Source organism: Ischnura elegans, chromosome 10 (assembly GCF_921293095.1).
Source record: "Ischnura elegans chromosome 10, ioIscEleg1.1, whole genome shotgun sequence".
NCBI classification, from domain to species: domain Eukaryota; kingdom Metazoa; phylum Arthropoda; class Insecta; order Odonata; family Coenagrionidae; genus Ischnura; species Ischnura elegans.
The window spans coordinates 68,903,240-68,909,826 of NC_060255.1; positions in this window are offsets into that span (position 1 = coordinate 68,903,240).

Consider the following 6,587-nt stretch of genomic DNA (forward strand, 5'->3'; position numbering starts at 1 on the left):
CGCTGATACGATGTAGGCTAATAGCAGGTAGCAGAGTACCCTGCTAGCAGATAGCGCTTGGCCTAAATAAGGATTATTAATACCCTATCAAACGAAGGAAACTTTCCGACCTTAGGCAGTTTTAATAGGTGATTATTAAGAGATGTTTCCCTGAAGTCTGTGCCTCATGCATGCATTGGTAATCTCAGACGATGTAAAACTCCTATCTACTCGTATATAAACAGGTCCCTGTGACGTCACGTGGAGTGGCATCGCAAGGGCGCCAATCTGGCCTTTTTCAAATGCGGTTAAAATTGGCCATTGCCATTCGTCTAAACTGGGATTTGTAAAACCATATAATTTGTATATTATGAATAAATATGGTGGGTAACGATTCGCAATCAATGCCTTTCGTTTTCTTTGATGACGGAAACTACCCTATCACGGGTAAAACTAACCCCCAGAAAAAAGAACCCCCGAGGAAGCTTACAGAGTATCGTGTTCTATTGGATGAAGTTGCCGTACCTTACTTTTAGGTTTCCTTCAAAGAAGACTAGCAAGAAATTTGAACTTTGATTCTCGATAACATCAGTTCCAGTCTGTCACTAAATCGACCTTAATATAAATTCTAATCGTACTGGCATACGAACGCAATGTAAAAATGATTGACTAGACAAGGTTTTTACTCCAATACAATAGAACCTTTACATACTTTAATATCAGTGTGGGTGTCAATATTATGGTATTTTTCTTACAGTTTCTTACGTCGAAGAGGCCTTCGTGTCATTGCATCCTGCAAAAATCACTTAAACATTGTCGGCTAATAAAAATCATTGTCGTTGGTTTTTATGAATCGAAGTATGAAATATACCCAGCATCAAAGAATTTTATAAGTGTGGCAGGCACTTCATTATGCAGACGTACGAAGAATAATCATGGATTTTAACGAGCTCATGAGCAAATGAAAGCCGGTGTTAATGGCAGGGGGTACTTTCCGGGAATATTCTCGTGCATTCAAGAAAGTTGTCAAGTTCACACGAATCGATAAGTGATGGAACATCTGTTCACCATCTGCTTGCGAAAGTACGCGCCTCGTCGAATGAGACATTTCCATACGGACGTTTGCGCGTTGAAAATTGGGTCGGCCGAAGTAGAAAACATGTCGAAGAAATGCACTTAATTACGAAATATCCCTGTTCAAATGCTCGCTGCAACGTTTTTTACGTCCTAAAAATCAAGTCTCCACGTCACTTTGATATTAACACCGCTACTCAGTGTGCACTGCGCGTTGAAACAAAAGCAAGACAGTTGCGCACTCATTTCAAGCACAAAATCCAAGTTAGGTTCCCCAGAGATATTAAAAAAAAAAAGAAAAATGACCTACTTATAGATAATAAACTTGGAATATGACAGAGCCAGTTATTCTATCCTAATTCTCCCACCGCCATTAGGTGGTTAACTTAAATAGCTACACAGCCAGATGAGCTAGATGACTCCCGACCGATCGGTTTATTAATCACACACTACTCGAATTGACCTTAAGCAATCTAGGCAATTAAGATTTATCAGGTTCCACACTGGGTACGGTTTTCCATATCTCCTTCTAACTTTTCGACAAGTAAATCGCTCATCGTCCCCAGGGATTATGGAATCTAATTCTAAAAGTTACAACGCAAAAGAAACCATTGTTCCTAATTCAGCCCACATTTCAAAGTTGGCGACGTCATCAGAGTTATGATTAATTAACTGGTTCAGGGAGGACTCATTGAGAGAAAGAATCGCTCATACCAGTGCAAGCGGTATGAAAACACGCGAAATAAATTCGCAAGACCGACAAGTAACAAGTAGGTAGTTACCCTCTCGGCAGGACATTGGGACGTCATAAACGTATCTACGAAAGCGTTAACCCCTTCCTTTTTCCCCGCAAACTCCTCTGGGAGTAGGCGACGGATCGAGAAAGAGAAAAATAATAATAATAATAATAATAATATTTTTTTAAATAATTAATTTACAATGTAATTACATGAAATAATGTGATAATTAATATACAATAATAATAAAAATATAATAAGCAAAAAGTGAAATATAAGAAAAAAAGAATCAATCATCAATACATACATCATACAATTTAGGTCCTGCTAAGCCAAAACGGCTTGTCATCAGGTACCTTTGTTAATTTCTTATTTTTGGTGTATAACTTTCCGGGAAGATATAATTTCATTATAATATTACCCTATACACCAATTTTTCAGAGATTTTTTTAGAACAGACATGCTTTTAATATCCAACATTGATATAGGCAATTCGTTCAACAACCGAGGAACTGCATGAACCAAAGACCTTCTACCATGGAGGTTAAAATACTTGGGTACGAACAACCTAATTTTTCGTCGGAGTTGCAATACAGAATTCATCTGGCGGTTCTTTGTATATTTGCTTACAAAATATTTGTCACAAATGAGCACATATTTATACAGTTCTTTTAATGGTAATAAATTTTGATTTTTATAAACATCTCTCACATTTTTTTCATTTACCTTCGAAAGAGCAACAATTTTATTTTGTAGGGTAATAACTCTATTTAACAAAGCTGAATTTGTGCGACCCCAAATTGTTAAGCCGTATCGCACAATAATAATAATATCGTCTATATTAGTCAGAAGAATTTCGGAATGTAAATTCCTCTCTTGATATCAAGTTGATAAACTCGCACACACATACAAGCCCTCGATGGGAGGGAAATTCCACACAGGTGGGATTCGAACCCGCGACCCCTAAAGGCGAGGACTTTACCCCGCCGCCATTGAGGCAAGCATATACGTGTCTCTTTCCTGATGAATTCTTCTCGGGGCTTCCACCGGGTGAGTTGATTATATCCGACGTTCCGATGGCTGCCATCGTCCTCAGGGCATGGCAGAGACACCCAGGTAAACGGCCTACAAGCAACTCATCCGGTGGAAAACCAGAAAAGATTTCACTAGAATTATACGCCAGGGAAGAACATAATTATTTAACGGATCTCTTTATTTTTCATACGCTAACATAATCTTCTTGGGTTTTCTACCAGATGAGTTGATCGTAGGCCGACGTTTCGATGGCTGGCAATTAAAAAAAACGTGTAAAATTCGGCTGATGCGTAAATAAATGGAATAATTCATGAATAGATAACGGTGTTAATTCACGCGTGACTGCGAGGATTGATACCACACGGACGGCACGCCCCGTGAAAGGCGACTGCGGGATCACCCCCACCCTCTCTGAGTCACGCCGCTGTTTTTTTCATTCACCTCTCCTGTCCCCACCAAAGAGCACCTTTGGCCCATTGGTCCAGACTACCCTTCCCATCCACTCCAACCTCTCCCCTTCCCATTCACGGGGGTGGGTGGGAGAGCGTCCAATCGCCTCCGACTATAGGCTCCTTTGATCCACATCTGGGCGATTCCCAGGTGGCAAATGGGGAGAACTAGCAGGGGATGTGGTTAGAGGTACTGGGGACCTTCCCAAGGTCCGCTACGTCTTCATCGCCTTATCTTAAAACTATCCGGCAAAAAACGGCTTCGTAATAGGGTGGTTTCCTATTATTTTTTTATTGCTTTAATCGAAAGATTATTACTCCTGGAGTACGTATTTCACGCTTTTAGATTTTTAAATGACAACATCTATTTTTCGCGATTAAATGAAAAGTGAAAATTTTCAAGCGCGCGAAAACGCGACGCTTAAGTATGAATGCCGGGAAATATCTCCGTACGTCGTATTTCTGGTTCCCCCTCCCGCCCGGTGAGGTGACCTTGAGGCGAGGCTTAGCGCTGATACGTCGCAGGATGCTAGCGGATAGCTGAGTACCTTGCTGGATGGTAGCGAATGGCTTAAAAAAGGTTTATTAATACCTTATCAAACGAAGAAAACTTTCCGAACTTAGCCAGTTTTAATAGGTGGTTATTAAGACATGTTTCCCTGAGCTCTGTGCCTCATGCATGCATTGGTAACCTCAGACGATGTATAACTCCTATCCTTTCGAGTAGAAACTAGGTCCCTGTGACGTCATGCGGAGTGGAATCGCATGGGCGCCAATCTGGCCTTTTTCAAATGAGGATAAAATTTGACCCTTGCCATTCGTCTAAACCGGTATTTCAAAAACCAAATAATTTGTGCATTATGAATACACTAATGGTGGGTAACGAATCGCAATCAATGCCTTTCGTTTTCTTTGATGAAGGAAACCACCCTATTCTTAATGTGCACTCAGTCACTGCATTTTACAGCCTCGGTGCAGGCGGGGTAAAGTCCTAACCTCCCAAACAAGAGGTCGCGAGTTCGATTCCTGTCTGGGTTGGTTGCCCCTATCCAGTGAATTGTTGTTGGTGCACCTGTAATTGTTGAAAAGTTAAATAAACCCCGATTAAAAGGCCAATAAGTGCTGTTTTCGATGGTATGGAAATTAAAAAGTACGTCGACCTGTAATTGGGTATGGATAGACTAGGGTAGACCTCAACCCGGACTAAGTAACAGACGTTCAGACAAAGTAACAGATGCAAGGTAGGATACCATCGCACTGTCTTATAACCATTCGGAAAACAACGGGTAATTGTTAGTTTGCTTTCACTCGATGCATATGTACGTCGATCCGAAATCGGTTTTGTGTAGGGTAGGATAGACCTCAACCCAGACTAAGTAATAGGCGTGTAAATTCAAGGTAGGATGGCATTTCTTATAACGTTCACTGGGTAATAGTCAAATTTCACTCGCTCAATATTTCAACTTGAACCTGGGTACGGACAGGCTAGGGTGGAGCTCAACTCGGACTAAGAAACAGGCGAGTGAATTCTATTTTTATAGGTAGGATGGCATTTCCTCTATCACATCGTGGGTAATCTCTAATTTGCACCTACTCATTATTTCAGCTGGAATATAGGTTTGGACAGGCTAGGGTAAATCTCAACCCGGACTAAGCCACAACTATGTGAATTAACAGTCGGTTGCCAGTTCTTATAAGGATGGGTAATTGTGTGGTCACTCGTTATTTCAACCTGAAGTTTGGTTTACATAGATGAGGGTACTTCGAAATAAGTCGCAGGCGGAGGAACGTCGTGCAATTCACGGGTAACCTTCTTTTTCTCAGCCCCACACGTTTATCACCAAAAGCTAAGGCTCTTGGTCTTCAATTTTCACCGACTCAATGGATATTTACTTCAGTTTGAAATAGGGTTTTTAATACAAGCGTTTTGAGATAAGCTTCATTTCGTACATTTTTTTCACTAACTATGGATGTGCAGCTACACCCGAACTAAGTAACCGAAGTGTGAATTCAAGGCAGGGCGACAGTTACTTTATGGCATAGTAATCGCTAACTGTAACTCACACATTATTTGAACCATGCAGTGGGTTCGTATAAGCTATGATAGGGCACAGACGGGAGCAGTAACATACGCAGAAATTTCGCATAAGACAAGGATCACGTTAAGCTCTCCACGCCCATCTACCAATAATTGGGTGGATATAACTGTAAATTTTCCTTCCTTCTTACAAAAAAGCCTTCTTACACGTTACATTAACACGTACGAAATAATGTGTGAATCTATAAGCGATTTTGGTGGACCGGAACGAAGCATGTACAAATACATTAACCAAATTAGAACAGGTTTTATTTTCTGTTCATGCATTCGCACAAGCTGGTAGGTTACACGGTGCAATTTCTTATTCATTCACGCGCTCATACATTTAGACATTAACTCGAACGGATTAATGTACCGTGTAAACAGGCTATCATAGTCAGTGACTACTTCCACTCGATAGTGAGTTTTGATAGACTGCGGTAGAGATCAACCCGAACAATATTACAGACGTATGAATTCAAGGAAGGGTGACAGCTTTTTAAAGCCCTAACAACCGTTAATTTTAACTCTCTCGTATTTCCAAGCAGAATATCGGTGAGGGTAGAGCTCAACCCCGTCGCTCCGACTGAAGTGAGAATGCCTTTCGCTGACTTGGACGTTATGCAACGACGGGAGAGCAATTGCATTGTGAGCGTTTGTCATTGCGCTAATTTCTCCGGCGTCCGCCCGGCTGTCGCATGCACTTCTCCAATGCTCGCTGCTACGGGATGCGCATTGCATGGCTCACAAGAGAGAAATGCCGACCATATGGGTTCCGGATGAAGCACCACGCACGTAAAAAATACCCCTTGATCCCAAATAAACGAAGCTTTCTTTTCTTGGGGCCAAAATTTTTGCCAGAAACAATCAAATAGAGTAACAACTTATATACTTTCCTGAAGCTTTTGAAACTGGTTATTTTCCAACAAAAATATTACAGGGGATATCTCATAGAAATAATTGCAAACCATAGGTAATCCTTTTTTAATTTTGTTAATTTGATTTTAATTTCATTGTTTTTCATATTCATGCTCATTCCATAATGTATATTTATTTTATATTACGTATGTTTCATAAGTTCATCTGGAAGACATATTTTGTTATGCGACAATATGCACAATATTACCATTGTATTTATGAAGGTGATCCCTCCAACAGGCATAGTCTCTAGAATCACCCTAAAGTTCCAAATTTGGTTTCGTATCTATGATATTTAAATATTTAAATTGTTTAAGG